General features: G+C 43.0%; 1 pseudogene; it reads right to left on the bottom strand.

Annotated features, from left to right (window-relative positions):
- Nucleotides 1–24,525, bottom strand: part of LOC118395193 (dihydropyrimidine dehydrogenase [NADP(+)]-like) — a 173,147-nt pseudogene extending 148,622 nt beyond the window's left edge.
- Nucleotides 24,526–24,800: the final 275 nt, after the last annotated feature.

Raw genomic sequence — 24,800 nt, 5'->3', positions numbered from 1 at the left:
CATTTGCCTCATGCAGGGGGCACATCTCCTTCGCGTACAGTTGATCAGGCTGTTGATTGTGGCCTGTGGAATGTTGTCCCTCTCCTCTTCAATGGCTGTGTGAAGTTGATGGATATTGGCGGGAACTGGAACAAGCTGTCATACACCTCGATCCAGAGCATCCCAAATGTGCTCGATGGGTGACATGTCTGGTGACCATGCAGGCCTTGGAAGAACTGGGACATTTTCAGCTTCCAGGAATTGTGTACAGATCCTTGCGACATGGGGCCATGTGTTATCATGCTAAAACACAGTGGATGAATGGCACGACAATGGGCCTCAGGATCTCATCATGGTATTTCTGTGCATTCAAATTGCCAAACAATAAAACGCAATTGTGTTCAATGTCCGTAGGTTATGACTGCCCATACCATAACCCCACCACCACTATGGGTCACTCTGTTCACAACGTTCACATAGACAAACCGCTCGCCCACACAGCGCCATACACAGTGTCTGCCATCTGCCAGGTACAGTTGAAACCGGGATTCATCCGTGAAGAGTACACTTCTCCAGCGTGCCAGTGGCAATCGAAGTTGATCACTTGCCCACTGAAGTCGGTTATGATGCTGAACTGCAGTTAGGTAAAGACCTTGGTGAGGATGACTCGCACACAGATGAGCTTACCAGAGATGGTTTCTGACAGTTTGTGCAGAAATGATTTGGTTGTGGAAATCCACAGTTTCATCAGCTGTCCGGGTGGCTGGTCTCATACAATCCCGCAGGTGAAGAAGCCGGATGTAGAGGTCCTGGGCTGGCATAGCTACACATGGTCTACGGTTCTGAGGCTGGTTGGATATGCTGCTAAATTCTCTAAAACGACATTGGCTCATGGTAGAGATATTAACATTCAGTTCTCTGGCAACAGCTATGATGGACATCCTGCAGTCAGCATGACAATTGCATACTACCTCAAAACTTGAGACATCTGTGGCATTGTGTTGCGTGACAAAGCTGCACATTTTAGAGTGGCCTTTTATTGTCCCCAGCACAAGGTGCACCTGTGTAATGATCATGCTGTTAAATCAGCTTCTTGATATGCCACACCTGTCACGTGGATGGATTATCTTGGCAAAGGAGAAATGCTTACTAACAGACACCTACTGTAACTTTACAACTTCCAGCGCTATCACCACATATTACCCTCTACCTACCCTATGCATCTAAAAAAAACGCTTCTCTTTCCTCTTTCCTGTGAACACAACAATCAAACAATTCTAGACGTGTCTTCTCCTTGTTCTCTTTAATTCTGCAACCTGTTCTATTATTTATGGTGACTTTGTTTTCAGGTCTTAAATGTGTGCTAAATGAGCCACAGAGGGAGGTCAACTGGCTCCTGGCCACACCATTACACCATTACACATTCATCTCAGGCTCCCGCATTAGACTCAAACACCTTGTTAGCTTCCCATTGTGGCTCCATCTCCATCTGTCAGTTTAAGCTAGAGAGATCAGCTTTCTCAATTCACAGCATTCGGCTACAGTATGTCGCTCTTCCGCACCTGCGTTGGAAAGTTGCAGAGCCACAGCGCTGTTTGTCAGACCAGGAGACATCCCGGAAATCGACGGTTTGGCCTAAAAACTAATATGACCGCTCTATAGAGAGGGTAGACTCTCACGAACACAACTTCTATTTGTGAGAGGTATTGACATGTTGAATGCACTGAGTCCCCAAGTCCAGAACAGACTATGGGAGGTGCACAGTACTACATAGAGCCATGACTTCATGGAACTCTATTCCACATAAAGTAACTAATGCAATCAGTACAATTTGATTAAAAAAACAGAGAAAAATACACATTATGGACCAGTGGGGACTGTGAAGCAACACAAACATAGGCACTGACACATGCATACAAACACACGATAACATACGCACTATACACAGACATACACATTGTATCGTGGATATGTGGTAGCAGAGTAGGGGCCTGAGGGTACACACTTAATATGTTGTGAAATCTGTTGCTCTTCCTAGAGCTGGCATCCCGGTCAAACTGCCCAGTTAGGGGAGAAGGGCCTTGGTCAGGGAGGTGACCAAAACATTGTAATATTTAAAGAAATTTAGAACTGCCTTAATTTTGCTGGACCCGAGGAAGAGTACCTGTTGCCTTGGAAGCAGCTAATGGGGATCCATAATAAATGCAATAAAAACACGATGGTGTTCTCCTTTTTGCTCTCATCTGGACTCATCTAAGGGTAACCCAAACAAATAAATGGAAGTACGGAGGTAGTTTTGTGCCAACAAAAATAAGGGCTTAAATATGTGTAAAAAATATAATAAAATATATATACAGTACATTCAAGAAAGTATTCAGACCCCTTGACTTTTTCCAAATTGTATTATATTACAGCCCTATTCTAAAATGGATTAAATACAAATTGTACTTCATCAGTCAACACACAATAACCCATTATCACAAAGCAAAAAGTTATGAAAAAAACTACACAGAAATAGATTATTTATGTAAGTATCCAGACCCTTTGCTATGAGACTCGAAAATTGAGATCAGGTGCATCTTCTTTCCATTGATCATCCTTCAGGTGGTTTTACAACTTGATTGGAGTCCGCCTGTGGTAAATTCAATTGATTGGACATGATTTGGAAAGGCACACAACTCTCTATATAAGGTCCCACAGTTGACAGTCATGTCAGAGCAAAAACCAAGCCATGAGGTCAAAGGAATTGTCTTTAGATCACCGAGACAGGAATGTGTGGAGGCACAGATCTGGAAAAGGGTACCAACAAATTTCTGCAGCATTGAAGGCCCCCCAAGAACACAGTGGCCTCCGAGACTCTTCCTAGAGCTGGCCTCCTGGCCAAACTGAGCAATCAGGGGTGAAGGGCCTTGTTCAGGGAGGTGACCAAGAACTCGATGGTCACCCTGATAGAGCTTCAGAGTTCCTCTGTGGAGTTGGGAGAACCTTCGAGAAGGACAACCCTCTCTGCATCACTCCACCAATCAGGCGTTTATGGTAGAGTGGCCAGACGGAAGCCACTCCTCAGTAAAAGGCACATGACAGGTCGCTTGGAGTTTGCGAAAAAACAAACACCCAAAGACTCTCAGACCATGAGAAACAAGATTCTCTGGTTTGATGAAACCAAGATTGAACTCTGGCCTGAATTCCAAGAATCACGTCTGGAGAAAACCTGGCACCATCCCTACGGTGAAGCATGGTGGTGGCAGTATCATGCTGTGGGGATGTTTTTCAGCAGCAGGGACTGGGAGACTAGTCAGGATCGAGGGAAAGATGAACGGAGCAAAGTACAGAGAGATCCTTGACAAAAACCTGCTCTAGAGCGCTCAGAGCGCTCAGGACCACCGACTTGGGCGAAGGTTCACCTTCCAACAGGACAACGACCCTAAGCACACAGCCAAGACAACGCGGGAGTTGCTTTGGGACAAGTCTCAAAATGTCCTTGAGTGGCCCAGCCAGAGCCTGGACTTAAACCTGATCGAACATCTCTGGAGAGATCTGAAAATAGCTGTGCAGTGACACTCTCCATCCAATCTGACAGAGCTCGAGAGGATCTGCAGAGATTAATGGGAGAAACTCCCCAAAAACAGGTGTGCCAAGCTTGTAGCATCATACCCAAGAAGACTCTAGGCTGTAATCGCTGTTAAAGATGCTTCAACAAAGTACTGAGTGAAGGGTTTGAATACTTATGTAAATGAATATTTCAACAACAACAAAAAATTATACATTTGAAAAATTTCTCAAAACTTGTTTTTGCTTTGTAATTATGGGGTATTGAGTGTAGATTGATGAGGGGGATTTTTGAAAATCAATTTCAGAATAAGACTAAGGTAACAAAATGTGGAAAAAGTGAAGGGATCTGAGTACTTTCCGAATGCACTTTATATACAGTACTAGTCAAAAATTTGGACACACCTACTCATTCAAGGGTTTTTCTTTATTTTTACTATTTTCTACATTGTAGAATAATAGTGAAGACATCAAACTATGAAATAACACATATGGAATCATGTAGTAAACAATAAAGTGTTAAACAAATCTCCAACTGCTCTTAAACAGAATGCTCTTAAACTAAATGCATGCTCTTCAACCGATCGCTGCCCACACCTGCCTGGCCGCCCAGCATCACTACTCTGGACGGTTTTGACTTAGAATATGTGGACAATTACAAATACCTAAGTGTCTGGTTAGACTGTAAACTCTCCTTCCAGACTCACATTAAGCATCTCCAATCCAAAGTTAAATCTAGAATCAGGTTCCTATTTCGCAACAAAGCATCCTTCACTCATGCTGCCAAACATACCCTCGTAAAACGGACTATCCTACCGATCCTCGACTTCGGCGATGTCATTTACAAAATAGCCTCCAACACTCTACTCAGCAAATTGGATGCAGTCCATCACAGTGCCATCCGTTTTGTCGCCAAAGCCCCATATACTACCCACCATTGCGACCTGTATGCTCTCGTTGGATGGCCCTCGCTTCATATTTGTCGCCAAACCCACTGACTCCAGGTCATCTATAAGTCTTTGCTAGGTAAAGCCCCACCTTATCTCAGCTCACTGGTCACCATAGCAGCACCCACCCGTAGCACGTGCTCCAGCAGGTATATTTCACTGGTCACCCCCCAAAGCCAATTCCTCCTTCGGCCGCGTTTCCTTCCAGTTCTCTGCTGCCAATGACTGGAACGAACTGCAAAAATCACTGAAGCTGGAGATCCATATCTCCCTCACTAGCTTTAAGCACCAGCTGTCAGAGCAGCTCATAGATCACTGCACCTGTACATAGCCCACCAGTAATAAGCCCATCCAACTACCTCATCCCCATACTGTTATCTATTTGATTTATTTTGCTCCTTTGCACCCCAGTATCTCTACTTGCACACTCATCTTCTGCACATCTATCATTCCAGTGTTTATTTGCTATATTGTAATTATTTTCCCACTATGGCCGATTTATTGCCTTACCTCTCTTATCCTACCTCATTTGCACGCACTGTATATAGACTTTTTCTATTGTATTATTGACTGTATGTTTGTTTATTCCATATTCAACTCTGTGTTGTTGTTTGTGTTGCACTGCTTTGGTTTATCTTGGCCAGGTCGCAGTTGTAAATGAGAACTTGTTCTCAACTAGCCTACCTGGTTAAATAAAGGTGAAAAAAATATTTAAAAAATAATAATATTTGGGATTCTTCAAAGTAGCCACCCTTTGCCTTGGCAACAGCTTTGCACACTCTTGGCATTCTCTCAACCAGCTTCATGAGGTAGTCGCCTGTAAGGCATTTCAATTAACAGGTGTGATTTGTTAAGGTAATTTGTGGAATTTCTTTCCTTCTTAATGCGTTTGAGCCAATCAGTTGTGTTGTGACAAGGTAGGATTGGCATACAGAGGTTAGCTAGTCCTATTGGGTAAAGACCAAGTCCATATTATGGCAAGAACAGCTCAAATAAGCAAAGAAAAATGACAATCCATCATTACTTAGAGACATGCAGGTTAGTCAAGAACTTGTAAAGTTTCTTCAAGTGCTGATGCAAAAACCATCAACCTCTATGATGAAACTGGCTCTCATGAGGATGGCCACAGGAAAGGAAGACCCAGAGTTACCTCTGCTGCCGAGGAGAAGTTCATTAGAGTTACCAACCTCAGAAATTGGCAGTTAACTGCACTTCAGATTGCAGACCAAATAAATGATTCACAGAGTTCAAGTAACAGACACATCTCAACATCAACTGTTCAGAGGAGACTCCGTGAATCAGGCCTTCATGGTTGAATACCTGCAATGACACCACTACTAAAGGACACCAAAACTAAGAAGAGACTTGCTTGGGCCAAGAAACACGAGAAATGGATACTAGACCGGTGGAAATCTGTCCTTTGTTCTGATGAGTCAAAATGTGACATTTTTGGTTCCAACCGCTGTGTCTTTGTGAGACGCAGTGAAGGAAAATGAATTATCTCTGCATGTGTGGTTCCCACTGTGAAGCATGGAGGAGGAGCTGTGATGGTGTTGGGGGTACTTTGCTGGTGACACTGTCAGTGATTTATTTAGAATTCAACCCTATTGAGATGGTTTGGGATGAATCGGACTGCATTGTGAAGGAAGAGCAAACAACAAGTGCTCAGCATATATGGGAACTCCTTCAAGACTGTTGGAAAAGCATCCCAGGTGACTACCTCATGGAGCTGGTTCAGAGAATACCAAGAGTGTGTAAAGTTGTCATCAAGGCAAAGGGTGGCTACTTTGAAGAATCTCAAATATAAAATGCTTTCATCAAAATGCCCACTCAAGACAAATCTTCAAACTGTCAGTCAGCTTACCAAGGTATTTACAAGCAGCACAGAAATGTAATGATCCACATGTATTGATTACATCTTTACTAATGCTGCAGATAGCTGCTCTAAAACAGTATCCAAATACATTGGATGTAGTGATCATAATGTAATAGCCATATCTAGGAAAACCAAAGTTCCTAAGGCTACAGGTATGCCTAATAAGACGTCATACATCAAGTTTCATAGTGATTCCTTTGTTTAAGATGTAAATAATATTTTCTGGTCTGTGGTGTTTAATGAGGAGGAACCAGACACTGCAAGCAATAAGACAATGAATATAAAAACTGTTAAATCCCCATGGATTGATGAGGAATTTAAAAATGTTATGGGTGAGAGGGATGAGGCAAATTGAATTGCAAATAAGTCTGGCTACTTGGCCGATTGGCAAACATACTGTAAATTGAGAAATCATGTAACTAAATTGAACAAAAAGAAGAAGAAACTGTACTAATATGAAATGATATGAAGAATGATAGTTAAACGCTTTGGACCAGCCTTTACTGATTCCAACAGCCGACCAATCAGCATGTTACTAACCCTAAGTAAACCTTTGAGAAAAAAATGTGTTGACTAAATAGAAGGCTATTTCACAGTAAACAAATGAACAGCAGATTTTAAGCATGCTTATAGAGAAGGGAATTCAACATACAGTGTTTAAGGCACAAATGACTGGCTAAGAAAAGATAATGAAACGTTTGTTTGACATTATCGTCATATTCTGCTGCTGGAGAAAAACCTGTGTGTGATGGCTTTCATCCCCTACTAACATTAATCATATGCATGTCAAGATCTCTTGGCTCAAAGTAGTGTAGCGATTCACTTCATCACTACTTGTATTTGTGAGAAGTACTGACATGTTGAATGCACCTAGCTGTCTGTTTCAACTATTAGCACAGAGGTCAGACACCCATGCATACCTCACAAGACATGCCATCAGAGGTCTCTTCACAGTCCCCAAGTCCAGAACACTATGGGACTATGGGAGGCGCACAGTACTATATAAAGCCGTAACTGTATGGAACTCTATTCCACATGAAGTAACTCCTGCAATTGATTTCTGTTAAAAAAAAAACGGATAAAAATAAATATTTGACTCTTGTTCATGTAGTGTATATATACTGAACAAAAATATAAAGGCAACATGAGATGGCAAAGGGGGTAATGTTGGCCTTGTTCAATAATTAGGTTGAGGTTCAGCTGTGTGAATCCTTTTGGCATAGCTCCAATGCCTAAGTAAGCCTAGACAAAAATGTACAGGTATGTGTCCAAATGATATATATACTCCCACACACATAAACAGGTACACACACACACACACACACACACACACACACACACACACACACACACACACACACACACACACACACACACACACACACACACACACACACACACACACACACACACACACACACACACACACACACACACACACACACACACACACACACACAAACACCCCATATTATCAAGGGATGGAGAGAGATTATGGCATGCTTAAGGGATGTCGTTGTAGCTGTCAGAGCTGTCAGTGCAGTAGACTGGAAGTCCTTAGAGGAACACTGGAGAATGTCTACCAGCTGCACACAACGCCCACTGAGTCTGGCCCTGTCATAGGAGACACACACACACACCGTCTATTCTAATACTAGGACCAACCCCACACCTGCAACCCACAAGGGAGATCTGGGGCAGCAGGTGGGGGAATCTGTGTGTGTGTGTGTGTGTGTGTGTGTGTGTGTGTGTGTGTGTGTGTGTGTGTGTGTGTGTGTGTGTGTGTGTGTGTGTGTGTGTGTGTGTGTGTGTGTGTGTGTGTGTTTGTGTGTGTTAGCCTACAGCTGTGCCTTAAGGCTGTTTTAAAGGCTGTTATCCTTTACTGTTCAGCTTTAGATATACTGTAGGTTGTATTAGGGTCATCACAAACCATACTGCCAGTTTTTACGCCACATATTGAGACAATATGGGAATACTGATTGAAAAACAGATGTATATCACTACATTTATGTTCCTTGAAAGCCATTGACATTGACTTACAGCTCTCTCTCTCTCTGACAACAGTATTCTTGAGTAAGGCATACGATCTTGCCACAAATCTATCATTTGACAATAAACAAATAGCACACAACATTACAGACTAGTACTTGGACATGAATTTCTTTAAATTGCTTCAACAGACTAAAGCTTCTGCGGATCCGCTCACTCCTTCAAATGGGACAGGGGCCCTGTTATAAAAGCCATCGCCGGGCATCGTTGTAATGAGAGCTCTGGGGAGCGTGTCACAAATGTCTGGAGGGACGAGACGAGACCTTCGAGACCGTCCACTCCACATCCAGGCACTGTCATCTTAATTATACAAGCTGCCTTAGGACGTGACCAATTAAGATTGGCTTCAGTATTAAAGTACCCCTCCTCTCTCTCTCCTCTCTCCTCTCTACGTCCTGCTGTCTCTAGCTACTTGTGCTGGTAAGGGACACTTTCTTATCTTCTTCTCATAATAAATCCATGTTTCTTTGTCCTGGTGTGATGCCAAAGAGAGGAAGGAGCGGAGGGGAGAGGAGGGGAGAAGAGAGGTACGGGACTTCAGTCGGTAGCCTAATGGAGTCTTTGAGGAAGACGATGTGTTGCTCTTCCTAATTAGCAACAACGTAATGTCTCGGGGACTAATGATCACATTTTTACTTCAATTGCCAGGGTTTCAGTGTCTCTGTGTTGAAAGCCTTTTTGTCTGGTCACAGGGTCCTTAGCGGCTTCAAATACTCAACGTTGATTTTTATAAAGGGGAAAAAAAGAGAGAACAGAAAAATGAGCCAAATGGCGAGCCCTCTACAGACAATACACTACACACCACATAACATTATCTTGTACTGTATATATTAAATACATGTGAAGAGTTTAATTCCAAAATGCTATATATCAATTTTCAGAAATTATTTTGACATCTAATCGTGGCACAGGGTTGTTAAATGACAGACATGTATATTTGTTTGAAACCTATCACTAGATTGTTTGTCTCTCTGAAATGAAACAACATTTTGTTACAAAATAAGATAAATCTGCCTTACTCTCAGAGAAAAAAGTAGCTAGCACTGCAAGGTTTTTACACAGTCAAATGTGACGAAAAGAACTGTAGAAACTATACATTTGTGACATCAATATTAAATATATGTATATATTTTTAAACATGTTTTATTTATCCGTTATTTTACCAGGTAAGTTGAATGAGAACACGTTCTCATTTGCAGCCATGACCTGGGGAATAGTTACAGGGGAGAGGAGGGGGTTGAATGAGCCAATTGTAAATAATATATATATATCAGTAGTGTAATATGAGATTTGGGCTCTAGTCAAAAGGTGTGCACTGTATAGGGAATAGGGTGCCATTTGGGAAAAGATCCTCACTCTAACCAAAACACTAGCATAAGGCTAGATTTGTGATCTGTTGAATTTATATGTTAAATATACGGAATGCGAACATTCCATTCCATCCAAACAATGGATTGCTAGTAATAATAATATATGCCATTTAATACCCATCTGACATCTATGAATAAAAAACCTGAGGACAGTAATATTTTACACATACATAAAGGTAGCGATAAGCACTCATTTCTCATGAAAAACACAAATGTGAAAATTGGTGGATATACACTCTTACAAAAAAGTTTCCAGTAGGGTTCTTCAGCTGTCCCCATAGGAGAACCCCTTTTGGTTCAAGTTAGACCCCTTTTTGGTTCCAGTTAGAACCTGTTTTGGCTTCCATGTAGAACTCTCTGTGGAAAGGGTTCTACCTGGAACCAAATAAGTTCTACCTGGAACCAAAATTGTTTCTTCAGCTATCCTATGGGAACAGCTGAAGAACCCTTTTTGATTCGAGATAGCGCCTTTTTTCTACGAGTGTAGCGTTTTGGAATTCTGCATGTACACTCTTTTATCCTGTTTCTAACAAGTTTACATAGAGTTCTTCATTAAACAACCCATGCCCAACCCTCCTCACCCTAAGCCGTGTCTGTATGCTGTGTCGATAATTGCACAAACCTGTTGCTGAGAACTAATGGTGCCCAGGCCTTAACAAGTGATCCACTTCCTGGATCCTGGATGACTCAACATAAGTAATGAGAACATGGTGTCAGCAAGCCATGGGAGTCCGTGGCCCCTGACAACACTCCCCACCAGCCCCACAACCCCCACAACCCCCCGTCCCTCACCCTCAACTCCTCAATCTCCCTACCCTAGGAGGAACACACACCCACCCACACACACACATCACTCAATCTCCCTAGTCCCTACCCTAGGAAGATCACCTCCCCCCACTCCCTATGACTCTCCATCCCTTCCTTCGCCACGGAGAGGTGAAGGCACGACAGCTGGACTTTGATGTCAGACATTATTAGCTGTCAGGGAACCTGCATTTTTCATAAGCATTGCAGGTCCCTCACAGTGTGGAAGATCCTAGCCCGCTCACACAGATACATTTAGCTAGGTTAACACAGTATCGTCCTTGGTACAGACCATGGAGTGTACTGCCACCAGTGTGTCTGTCTCTCTTGTCTCTCTCTATCCCTCCCCCCTCATCCCCTACTGTGAAAGGAAAACAAATGTTAGTAACATTAACACCACACACAAGTTAGTTGTCACAACGCCATACCTTACGCTTTACCTTACAGCCCAACTGACCTTACCACTACTCTGGTTGTGTTGACTCAGCAAACAGAGAGAAGCATCGTCCAAAATAATAAAGTTCCCTTTCTGTTTCAAAACAGTTCCGATGGGTATTGATTAAAAGCACTGTGTGAAAAGAATGGAAAGATGTTCGGGCCTTTATGTGTAAAAGAATAAACACATAAATATCCCTATGTGATGCATCGAATACGTGTTTAATATGACGCGTCAAATAACAAAATGCTATTGTAGAATGTTGTGTGTGCTGAATTTGCATGCACAAGCCGGTGCCACCACTACAGTCAGTCTGCAAACGAGCACGCACTATGGTCGCAATGTGTTTACTATGTGTTTACAATACTGCAATGGTAATATATATATTTTGTATTTATTTATTTAACCTTTATTTACCTAGGCAAGTCAGTTAAGAACAAGTTCTTATTTACAATTATGGCCTACCAAAAGGCAGAAGGCCTCCTACGGGGGGGATTAAAAATGTAAAATAAAATAAAAATATTGGACAAAACACACATCACGACAAGAAAGACACAATAACATTACAAAAAGAGAGACCTAAGACAACAACATAGTATGGCAGCAACACATGAAAACACAGCATGGTAGAAACACAACATAACATAACAACAACATGGTAGCAGCACAAAACATGCTACAAACATTATTGGGCACAGACAACAGCACAAAGGGCAAGAAGGTAGAGACAACAATACATCACGCAAAGCAGCCACAACTCTCAGTAAGAGTGTCATTGATTGAGTCCTTGAATGAAGAGATGGAGATAAAACTGTCCAGTTTGAGTGTTTTTTGCAGCTCGTTCCAGTCGCTAGCTGCAGCGAACTGAAATAAGGAGCGACCCAGGGATGTGTGCGCTCTGGGGACCTTTAACAGAACGTGACTGGCAGAACGGGTGTTGCATGTGGAGGATGAGGGCTACAGTTGGTATCTCAGATAGGTGGGAGTGAGATCTAAGAGGGTTTTATAAATAAGCATCAACCAGTGGATCTTGCGACGTGTATATAGAGATGACCAGTTTACAGAGGAGTAAAGAGTACTGGTGATGTGTCCTACAAGGAGCATTGGTGGCAAATCTGATGGCCAAATGGTAAAGAACATCTAGGCACTCGAGAGCACCCTTACCTGCAGATCTACAAATTACGTCTCCGTAATCTAGCACGGGTAAGATGTTTATCTGAATCAGGGTTAGTTTGGCAGCTGGGGTAAAAGAACAATTACGATTGATGAAACCAAGTCTAGATTTCACCTTAGCCTGCAGCTTTGATATGTGCTGAGAGAAAGACAGTGTACCGTCTAGCCATACTCCCAAGTACTTGTATGAGGTGAGTACCTCAAGCTCTAAACTCTCAGAGGTAGTAATCACACTGGTGGGGAGATGGGCATTCTTCTTCCCAAACCATATGACCTTTGTTTTGGAGGTGTTCAGGACACGGTTAAGAGCAGAGAAAGCCAAATTGGTGCACAGAATAAGCTAGTATTTGTTCGACCGAATGCGTGAGCATTTGACATGAGATCAGGGTCAAACGAGCCATTTTTTAAAAAAATACTCAGTTGTCCAACACATAAATAACAAACTAAACAAGCTAGCCATCTACCTAGCCCTGTTAGCCCAAGCTAACGTTATGACAACAGTGTTTTCCACAAGTAGATAGATTAGCCAGTCAAATACAAAAAAGTAGCCAGCCAGGCATCCCAAAATAACTATATTTTAGTGGCCTCTAGTACATTCTAATGCATTGGCTCATCAACTACACCGAACAACAATATAAACACAACATGTAAAGTGTCGGTCCCATGTTTCATGAGCTGAATTTTATTCCCCCAGAAATGTTCCTTATGCACGCAAATATTATTTCTCTCAAATTCTGTGCACCAATTTGTTTACATCCCTGTGAGTAATCCATCCACTTGACAGGTGTTGCATATCAAGAAGCTGACTAAACAGCATGAGCATTGTGCTGGGGACAATAAAATGCCACTCTAAAATGTGCAGTTTTGCCCCACTCAACACAATGCCACAGCTGTCTCAAGTTTTGAGGGAGTGTGCAATTGGTATGCTGACTGCAGGAATATCCACCATAGCTGTGGCCAGAGAATTGAATGTTCATTTCTCTACCATAAGTCATGTCCAATGTTGTTTCAGATCATTTGTCAGTGCGTCCAACCGGCCTCATAAACGCAGACCAGATGTAACCACAAAAGCCCAGGATGACAGCGTGTTCCACTTCCCGCCAATATCCAACAACTTCGCACAGCCATTGAAGAGGAGTGGGACAACATTCCAGAGGCCACAATCAACAGCCTGATTAACTCTATTCGAAGGAGATGTGTCGCGCTGCATGAGACAAATGGCGGTCACACCAGATACTGACTGGTTTTCTCATCCACGCCCCTACCTTTTTTTTGCTACAGTATCTGTGACCAACAGATACATATCTGTATTGCCAGTCATGTGAAATCCATAGATTAGGTCCTAATTTATTTATTTCAATTGACTGATTTCCTTATATGTACTGTAACTCAGGGCTATTTTTGTGCATGGTCGTGGGTCCGGAACATAATGACAAATCATTTGGAGACTGCAAATTGACACACTGCTCGCTTAACCCGGAAGCCAGCGCACAAATCTGGTGGAGAAAAAATTGTCCATCTGGCTACCGAAGTCAGCTTGCAGGCACCTGGCCTGCCACAAGGATTCGCTTGAGTGCGATGGGACAAGGAAATCCCGGCCGGCTAAACCCTCTCCTAACCCGGATGACGCTGGGCCAATTGTGCGCCGCCTCATGGGTCTCCCGGTCACAGCCGGTTGTAACACAGCCTTGGGTGCTTACATTTTCCTCTCTATTATGGTGGGAATACTTGGCAAAATATTTCCAAAAATAAAATCACTTCCTGGTGGTTTTGCAGTGTTTTATGTCCAACAATGAATATGTAAATATGTAGTACCATGTAGTACCAGTCAAACATTTGGATACACCTACTCATTCAAGGATTTTTCTTTATTTTTACTATTTTCTACGTTGTAGAATAAAAGTGAAGACATCAAAACTGTAAAATAACACATGCAATCATGTAGTAACCAAAAATGTGTTAATCAAATCAAAATATATGTTAAATTTGAGATTCTTCAAAGTAGCCAAAGATCCTTCATTAACTTGTCTCCTCCCCTTCATCTACAACGATTAAAATGGATTTAACAAGTTACATCAATAAGGGATCCTAGCTTTCATCTGGATTCACCTGGTCAGTCTGTCATGGAATGAGCAGGTGTTTTTAATGTTTTGTATACTCAGTGTATAACCCCGTTTCATGATTTATGAATGACAAAGGGATATTCAGTCAGTTCGATACCTTTTATAAACTAGTCAACACTTGCTGTTCAGTTGTCAATCAACGCACAGTAAATATCTTAGGCCTACTTGGCGCCACGACTCTGCGTAGCTGCCTATGTGATAAACGATTGTGTCAGAAAACAATAACTAGGCTATTGGATTTAGACTCATCGTTAGTACTTACATTACATAGGGTGTGCAAATTCACGAGCATCATGCTCTTTCTCCCTCCGCCATGTAAGAAATTAGACTGCAACCAGAGATCTGTATATAATGACAATATGTTTATGTCTCCGCCCAAACAATGGGAGTCGTTGTCCCAAAGGTGGGAAGGCAGTTTAGGTAGAACATAAACCCATAGAAAACGCATTAGGCTTATTTTGGACAGATTTTGGCGAGAGTAAAACCTCTCACTTTGCCTCCTCCTCTCTGCTGCGTTTCCCTGTCATCCTCGCTTTGTAAAAGATCACTAGAAGATGCATATCGTTCAATCTAGCGGGAGAGGGCTCAACGAACTAGCGAATTGAAACTTTAGCTTCATCTGGCTAGTGTGGCTTGACTGGACCGGGTCCGACTATCATCAACCAACTACAAAAACTGTTTTATAAATTAGGGGTATTTTAGATGATGACACCTTGTTACATAATTAGCTAGCTAACTATAGCTACTGAAACAGATTATATCATTTTGCCATCGTTTGGGGGGAGAACATTGTTTACATCCATCAGCTAGCTGGCTTTTTTTCTGACCAACACTGTCTCAGAGCTTGGGGAAGTGTGTTTCTGACCAACACTGTCTCAGAGCTTGGGGAAGTGTGTGTCTGACCAACATTATCCCAGAGCTTGGGGAAGTGTGTTTCTGACCAACACTGTCCCAGAGCTTGGGGAAGTGTGTTTCTGACCAACACTGTCCCAGAGCTTGGGGAAGTGTGTGTCTGACCAACACTGTCCCAGAGCTTGGGGAAGTGTGTTTCTGACCAGCACTGTCCCAGAGCTTGGGGAAGTGTGTTTCTGACCAGCACTGTCCCAGAGCTTGGGGAAGTGTGTTTCTGACCAGCACTGTCCCAGAGCTTGGGGAAGTGTGTGTCTGACCAACATTGTCCCAGAGCTTGGGGAAGTGTGTGTCTGACCAGCATTGTCCCAGAGCTTGGGGAAGTGTGTGTCTGACCAACACTGTCCCAGAGCTTGGGGAAGTGTGTGTCTGACCAGCACTGTCCCAGAGCTTGGGGAAGTGTGTGTCTGACCAGCACTGTCCCAGAGCTTGGGGAAGTGTGTGTCTGACCAGCACTGTCCCAGAGCTTGGGGAAGTGTGTGTCTGACCAGCACTGTCCCAGAGCTTGGGGAAGTGTGTGTCTGACCAGCACTGTCCCAGAGCTTGGGGAAGTGTGTTTCTGACCAGCACTGTCCCAGAGCTTGGGGAAGTGTGTGTCTGACCAGCACTGTCCCAGAGCTTGGGGAAGTGTGTGTCTGACCAACATTGTCCCAGAGCTTGGGGAAGTGTGTGTCTGACCAGCATTGTCCCAGAGCTTGGGGAAGTGTGTGTCTGACCAACACTGTCCCAGAGCTTGGGGAAGTGTGTGTCTGACCAGCACTGACCAGCACTGTCCCAGAGACTTGGGGAAGTGTGTGTCTGACCAGCACTGTCCCAGAGCTTGGGGAAGTGTGTGTCTGACCAGCACTGTCCCAGAGCTTGGGGAAGTGTGTGTCTGACCAGCACTGTCCCAGAGTGGGGAAGTGTGTGTCTGACCAGCACTGTCCCAGAGCTTGGGGAAGTGTGTGTCTGACCAGCACTGTCCCAGCTTGGGAAGTGTGTGTCTGACCAGCACTGTCCCAGAGCTTGGGGAAGTGTGTGTCTGACCAGCACTGTCCCAGAGCTTGGGGAAGTGTGTTTCTGACCAGCACTGTCCCAGAGCTTGGGGAAGTGTGTTTCTGACCAGCACTGTCCCAGAGCTTGGGGAAGTGTGTTTCTGACCAGCACTGTCCCAGAGCAGACCAGCACTGTCCCAGGGGGGTGTGTGTCTGACCAGCACTGTCCCAGAGCTTGGGGAAGTGTGTTTCTGACCAGCACTGTCCCAGAGCTTGGGGAAGTGTGTTTCTGACCAACACTGTCCCAGAGCTTGGGGAAGTGTGTTTCTGACCACCACTGTCCCAGAGCTTGGGGAAGTGTGTGTCTGACCAGCACTGTCCCAGAGATTGCAGCGGCAGGTGCGCAAGACAAAACATTAACAGCATCATAGCATCGGTATGGATGAATCGTTGTGACATGAAATAGGAGTGATAGTGTAATCAATGTGTAATGACTACGTACAAAATTGTTGAACATGTTAAATTATTATGTGCAATCATATTCAGGTCCTGATTGGTCAACAAGCTTATTTGACGCGTCAAATAGTGTTATTTGACATGTGTCTTTTTTGACACGTAAAGACCCAAATTATGTTCCATAGAAAAGTACTACTGCTATCTTGTTTCAAAACTATGAACCTTGGAAAGTATTATTGGCTGCTCCAACTGTATTCACAAGTATAAAAACCTCACCATATGCAGTACTGTATGCTACTGAAAATTGCTTGTAATGAGTTGGTACGAACAGTCTATTTATATGTATTGGTAATGTAATTAAATGTACTTCTACTTTCGACAGACTTTGAGATGTGTTCATGTCATTTGTCCCCGTGGAATGAAATCAGTCCGCGATGTACCTAGCCATGTGTTAAAAAATCAACCGTCTTCACATGAGAGAACAGATTGGCAATCTTGTCACAGTGTCAAAGGTCTCCCTCCTGTGATTTCCAATGACTGCTAAATAAATCTCAAGCTCTAATTGCAAACACCCTTATGATTCACTGCTTAAAGTACTCCGATACTGCCTGGGGACTCCACCTAAGCATTATTTTCAACAAATTAAACATTTACATTTTTTCCAGCGTGTAGCCAATCTTGGCGTTCCCCTACAGACAAATGAATCCCTCCGAGAGGGAGAGGCTGAATGGTGACTATAAAACTAATTTGTTTCCCCAATAATTAGGAATGACTGAGAACACCTCCCCCCAAACCCCTCCATCACCACTCATGTTATTGCGATGGTGACGTTTCCATGGCGACCCATTCCCGTCTTCTCATTTCCACCTCCTCCTTTCACCTGAACGCCTCACAGAGTGTCCCATGTTCGCCTTAGAGTCATGTGCTTGATATCGTTAAGGTTGTTCTCCAACTTCACACAGCTCTGGAGAAAGAGAGGAGTGAGTGCGAGAGAGAGAGAGAGAGCAAGAGAGAGAGAAAGAGAGGGAGAGAGAGAGAGAAAAAGAGAGAGGAAAAGAGAGAGAGATAGAGAGATATATCAGATACTGTAGATGACGAGTCCATCCCAAGAAACAGAAGCAGAAGAAATACTATAAAATCTGAACGCATTGCGTACTTATTCATTATAATGTACCGTAGCAATGGAATGCGGTTTTATATATGACCTTTTAGGATGAGTACACCACTGAGTAATGCACTATAGCCAAAGATACAGGCCTCTTATAAATTCCTGTTTCAAATAAGGATGATTAATTTGAGCTATTTAACACAGTAACGCGACACGGTTTACATTATCTGAAGGGAATCTATAGGGATCCGTTTTATAACGTCAACAAAGTTCACCATAAGCTGTTTCCTTTATTTAATAACCTAACACAGTTCAGGCCTATACACTGTTCACTGACTTAATCCTCTTAATGATGCGCAATGGGAGAGTAAATACAGCCAGCACAGTAGGCCCATTTTAGATTAAAGAGAAGGGAAGTATTTGGGAAGGGAGTGGAGAGTGGAGGGGAGTTGGATAGGGAGTGTGGTGGGAGACTTTATAAAGCTAATGCATATATCATTTTATTTCACTTGCCTCCACCATCAAACACACCTTGGGGCACGCTGATAATTGATATGTACTTTTAAATGCCGATATAAAAAAAATCCCTCACATTTTGTATGTAATAAATTGAGCTTCAAATCTAAACCTGCCTCACCTAAAGCCCATTCTTGTGGGAAGCTGCTATAGACCACCAAGTGCTAACAATTAGTATCTGGATAATGTGTGATTTGCTTGATAATGTGCATTCGGAAAGTACTTTTTCCACATTTTATTATGTTACAGTCTTGTTCTAAAATGTATTCAATAATTTTTTCCCCCTCATCAATCAACACACAATACCCCATAATGAGATATTAAAAACAGGTTTGTAGACATTTTTGCAAATGTATTACAAAAACAACTGTCACGCCCTGACCGTAGATTGCTTTTTATGTTTCTATTTTTAGTTTGGTCAGGGTGTGATGTGGGTGGGTATTCTATGTTGTATGTCTAGGTGTTGTGTTTCTATGTTTAGGCCTGGTATGGTTCCCAATCAGAGGCAGCTGGTTATTGTTGTCTCTGATTGAGAACCATACTTAGGCAGCCTGTTTCCCCACTATGGATGTGGGTAGTTGTTTTCTGTCTTTGTGTGTCTGCACCAGACAGAACTGTTTCATTTTCGTTTCACTCTCTTTGTTATTTTGTTTAGTGTTTCTGTTCCAATAAATAACATGAACACTTACCACGCTGCACATTGGTCCGATCCTTCATACTCCTCATCAGAAGAGGAAGAAAACCACTAAAACAACCAAAAAATATCACATTTACATACAGTGAGGGAAAAAAGTATTTGATACCCTGCTGATTTTGTATGTTTGCACACTGACAAAGAAATTACCAGTCTATAATTTTAATGGTAGGTTTATTTGAACAGTGAGAGACAGAATAACAACAATACAATCCAGAAAAACATGTCAAAAATGTATTCAGACCATTTACTCTGAATACGTATGCAGCCAAAGGTGTTGAAGCACCTCAAGTCTTTTAGCATATGAGGCTACAAGTGAGGGCACACCTGTATTTGGGGAGTTTCTCCAATTTTTCTCTGTAGATCCTCTCAAGCTCTGTCAGGTTGGATGGGGAGCGTCGCTGCACAGTTATTTTAAGTTCTCTCCAGAAATGTTTGATCGGGTTCAAGTCTCGGCTCTGGCTGGGCCACTCAAGGACTTTCAGAGACTTGTTCCAAAGCCACTCCTGCAATGTCTTGGCTGTATGCTTAGGGTCTTGTCTTATTGGAAGGTGAACCTTCGCCCCAGTCTCAGGTCCTGAGCACTCTGGTCTAGAAGAAAAAGAAACGCACACCTATTAAGACGAGGTGCTGGCTAGCGGAGTATAAACTTGAAAATAAAAGAGAGCCGCACACTCTAGGAGCTCAGATGCAAAAATTTAATACCAACGTTTTGACAGCCAAGCTGTCTTCATCAGGGTATAATCACAAACACTGCGGGATGACTTGTTTATATAGTGTCAAAAGACACAGGTGTCTGTAATCATGGCCAAGAGTGGCCTAATATCATTGGTTAATTATCAAATATTAAAATGTCATACAAAGAACAGCATACAAACAACAAATGGATAGCATACGATCATAGATTAATTTAACTACACAAGTTTACAAACAATTACAATGGCAAAGTCACAATAATCACAAGAATGGCTTCAGATCAAAGTCTCCGTTGAGACCAAAGGGCGCAAGGGTCTTTAAATTAAAGATCCAGGCAGCCTCTCGTTTTAACAATAAATTATCAAGGTCACCCCCTCTCCTAGGGAGGGTGACATGTTCGATGCCAATGTAACGCAGAGACGAAATCGAGTGGCCTGCCTCCAAGAAGTGGGTCGCAACTGGATAAGTAAAGTTTTTACACCTAATGGTGCTATGATGCTCTGAGATACGTACTTTTAATTCGCGCTTCGTTTTACCTACATCATTTTTACCACAAGGACAAGTTATAAGATAAATAACTGCCTTAGTAGAGCACGTAATAACACCTTTTATTGGGATCGAGCACTCTGGAGCAGGTTTTTATCAAGGATCTCTCTGTACTTTGCTCCGTTCATCTTTCCCTCGATCCTGACTAGTCTCCCAGTCCCTGCCGCTGAAAAACATCCCCACAGCATGATGCTGCCACCACCATGCTTCACCGTAGGGATGGTGCCAGTTTCCTCCAGACAGGACACCTGGCATTCAGGCCAAAGAGTTCAATCTTGGTTTCATCAGACCAGAGAATCTTGTTACTCATGGTCGGAGTGTACTTTAGATGCCTTTTGGCAAACTCCAAGCGGGCTATCATGTGCCTTTTACATATGGGTTTCTTCCGTCTGGCCACTACCATAAAGGCCTGATTGGTGGAGTACTGCAGAGATGGTTGTCCTTCTGGAAGAAGGAAGAAGAAGAACACTGGAGGTCTGTCAGAGTGATCATGGAAAAAGTACCCAATTGTCATACTTGAGTAAAAGATTGAAAATGACTAAAAGTGAAAGTCACCCAGCACACTTCAACACTCAGACATAATTTACAAACTAAGCATTTATGTTTAGTGAGTCTGCCAAATCGGAGGCATTAGGGATGACCAGGAATGTTCTCTTGATAAGTGTGTGAATTAGACAATTTTCATGTCCTGCTAAGCATTCAAAATGTAACTAGTACTTTTGTGTGTCAAGGAAAATGTAAGGAGAAAAGGTACGTTATTTTCATTACGAATGTAGTGAAGTAAAAGTAAAAGTTGTCAACAATATAAGTAGTAAAGTACAGATACCCCAAAAAACTACTTAAGTAGTACTTTAAAGTATTTTTAATGAAGTACTTTCCACCACTGCCATCGGGTTCCTGGTCACCTCCCTGACCAAGGGCTTTCTCCACCGATTGCTTAGTTTGGACAGCGGCCAAATTAATACAAAATGAAAAGCTGAAATGTCTTGAGTCCATAAGTATTCAACCCCTTTGATATGGCAAGCCTAAATACATTCAGGAGTAAAAAGTATTTTAGCAAGTCTCATAATAAGTTGCATGTGCTCAATCTGTGTGCAATAATAGTGTTGGACATGATTTTTGAATAACTTCCTCATCTTTGCACTCCACACATACAATTATCTGTAAGGTCCCTCATTCTATCAGTGAATTTCAAACACAGATTCAACCACAAAGACCTGGGAGGTTTTTCAATACCTCGCAAAGAAGGGCACCTATTGGAAGATGGGTAATAAAAAACAGACACTGAATATCCTTTTGAGCCTGGTGAAGTTATCAATTACAATTTGGATGGTGTATCAATACACCCAGTCACTACAAAGATACAGGTGTCCTTCCTAACTCAGTTGCCGGAGAGGAAGGAAACCCCTCAGGGATTTCACCATGAGGCCAATGGTGACTTAAAAACAGTTACAGCGTTTAATGGCTGTGTTAGGAGAAAACTGAGGATGGATACATAACATTGTAGTTACTCCACAATACTAACCTAATTGAGAGTTAAAAGAAGGAAGCCTGTACAGAAAAAAAATATTCTAAAACATGCATCCTGTTTACAACAAGGCACTAAAATAATACTGCCAAATAAATTTGGCAGTGATATCATCATCAGTGATATGCACAGGGAGGAACGTTAAGCTTTTGACCTTCTCCACTGCTGCCCAGTCAATGTGGGTGGGGGCGTGCTCTCACTACTGTCTCCTGTAGTCCGCGATCAGCTCCTTTGTTTTGTTGACGTTAAGGGAAAGGTTATTTTCCTGGAACCACTCCATCAAGGCACTCACCTCCTCCCTGTAGGCTGTCTCGTCATTGGTGGTTATCAGGCCTACCCCTGTTGTGTCGTCTGGAAGCTTAATGATTGTGTTGGAGACATGTGTGGCCATGCAGTCATCGGTGAACAAAATGGGCTGAGCATGCACCCCTGTGGGGCTCCCGTGTTGAGTATCAGCGTGGCGGAGATGTTGCTGCCTACCTTCACCACTTGGGTTTGGCCCGTTAGGAAGTCCAGGACCCAGCTGCACAAGGAGGGGTTCAGACCCAGGGCGAGCTTAGTGATGAGCTTGGAGGGTATGGTTTTGAAGGCTGAGCTGTCGTCAATGAACAGCATTCCTACAAGTAGGTACTTCTCATGTCCAGGTGGAATAGGGCAGTGTGCAGTGCAATGGCGATTGCATCATCTGTGGATCTATTGGGGATGAATGCAATCTGTAGTTGGTCTAGGGTGTCAGGTAAGATGGAGGTGATATGGTCCTTCACTAGCCTCTCAAAGCACTTCATGATGACAGAAGTGAGTGCTATGGAGTGATAGTCATTTACTTCAGTTACCTTCGCTTTCTTGGGTACAAGAATGATGGTGGACATCTTGAAGCAAGTGGGGACAACAAACTGGGACAGTGAGAGATTGAATCTGTCCGTAAACACTCCAGCCAGCTGGTCTGCGAAAGCTCTACTTACTCAGCTTGGGATGCTGTCTGGGCTGGCAGCCTTGCGAAGGTTACCATTAAAGGCTGCATTAACAGTACTTAAATTGTGCTGATTATATTAAAAGCGGGCATGTTTGTGCTTTAGGATGAACTAATAATAATGTGTATGGAAAAATCAACACAAAAACCCACCATGTGTTCCCGTTCTGGCAGATCGCTGCTCCCGCTCCCTCATTCCCTTCCCTCAGGGTACTCAGATTAGTCTACATATTGTAATCAGCTGTATTTGTCTCCTTCTAACATGAATTGTTGAGGGGAAAGGATGTCTATCATCCAGCCTCCATCTCCCTAGGTACAATGAGGGGGGCGGGGGGGTGATAATACTTATCCTGGGGGGTCCTGCTATTGCTAAGCTATCCTACAGCATGTGGAGATCTTCTTCCTCTTCCCATGTGCATTACACTTCCTCCCCCCATCAACCTTTCCCTCTGACCTCTTAGACAGCACAATGAGTACACTGCGAGTCAGCCTTATTAGACGAAGCCCTTACAAAACCAACACCTCAGTGACATTTCAGCCGGGGTTACGAAGAGGCACAAGCTTTCATTAAGAAACCTTGCCAATGCCAATTTAGGGTGTTGAGAGGGAAGCAAGGTGGACAGTTGAAAAGTCCTTTATGATTCAGGACCTGCATCTGGAAAGTCTTCTGACATGTTAGCCAAGCTCATTTGCGCTATACAATGCAACACAATTACAATTCCAATTACAACCGCCCGCCACGGTCGCCACAGGGATAACCATTGACATTTTCGCTCGAAATTACCAGTTGCATTTATATTCTGCATAGGATTTGTCTAATCCAACATCTAGAGACTCTATTATTATTAATTACACAAAATGCTTAGTGTTGGGAATTGCCGACATATTTAAGCAGCTTATTAATATGCAGTCTCTGGTAACAAGATTTTTTTGTATAGTAGAACACTTGCCACATGGTGCGGTAGGACGGGGGGGCATTAAAAATATGCATTTGAATATGGTTAGAAGCCTCTGAAGCTGGATCTATGAGTCGATAACCAGAGGAAATGTGCAATATTAAACACATTTAGGGAAGCATCTGCTGGGCCTGGTCTTTCTGATTCATGTCCCATTGAAGCTGATACTGTTGATCGGCACTCCAAAAGGTTTCAATGAGGAAGGAAAAGGGAGTTGTGACATTTTGAATGATTGTGATATAAACGTAACTACAGCATCGGATCAGTTTTTTCTTCTCACTAAGTGACCTCTCCAGGGAAAACGCAGGGCTCTAGTTATTTTTGCCTGGGTCTAGATTTTTCCTGGTGTTGTCATTGGGTCAGGAAAAAATTCTGTCCATAGAGATGAACATAATGATGAGTATAATGAAAAATGGGGAAGAGGGTACACATGACGGACTTCCATCACAGCTCTTCTCTGGGTTTCTATTCCTGCGTTTCTTCTCGTTCTTCTTCGCGGCCGTTGAGTAGATGGCAGCATGGGTCTGCCCCCTCGGGTTCAGGGACAGGATACTATATGGCACTGTCACGCCTGCTCCCACTCTTCAGGCGCCAGGCTGCCCTGCATTACGAACTCCTGCCACCATCATTTATGCACACCTGCCTTCCCTTGTCACGCGCTTTAACGATATTGGACTCACCTGGACTCACTCAATCACCTGTTTATTACCTCCCCTATATGTGTCAGTTCCCCAGCTCTGTCCCTCGCTGCTGCATTGTTTGTCATATGTCCATGTTACCCGTGCTCTGACGCTGTTCCTGTCTTGTTCTATGTCTGTTCCCCAATAAATGTCTGACTACCCGTACCTGCTTCTCCTGTCCGGCATCGGCTCTTATAGGCACATTGAACATAGCTCATTAACGTAGTGCGGTCTTATTGAACTAATACACTATCACAGCTTATTGTGAACTAGACAATGACGATGCAACACCACAGAGGTCTCAGTATTGCGTGAGTTTGAGAGTAGTACAGAGAAGCAAATAAGAGAGGGCATTGAGGCACATACAGTAGGAATTGTTTTATGAAGAATCATCAATGGTAGGACGCAATTCTGATGTGTTTTAATATAGCATATGTTTTTCTTTAGGCTACATGTTTATG

This window comes from Oncorhynchus keta, chromosome 15, assembly GCF_023373465.1.
Source record: "Oncorhynchus keta strain PuntledgeMale-10-30-2019 chromosome 15, Oket_V2, whole genome shotgun sequence".
Taxonomy (NCBI): Eukaryota; Metazoa; Chordata; class Actinopteri; order Salmoniformes; family Salmonidae; genus Oncorhynchus; species Oncorhynchus keta.
The sequence above is the reverse complement of the archived record's forward strand: the minus strand, read 5'-3'. Positions and strand labels throughout refer to the sequence as shown.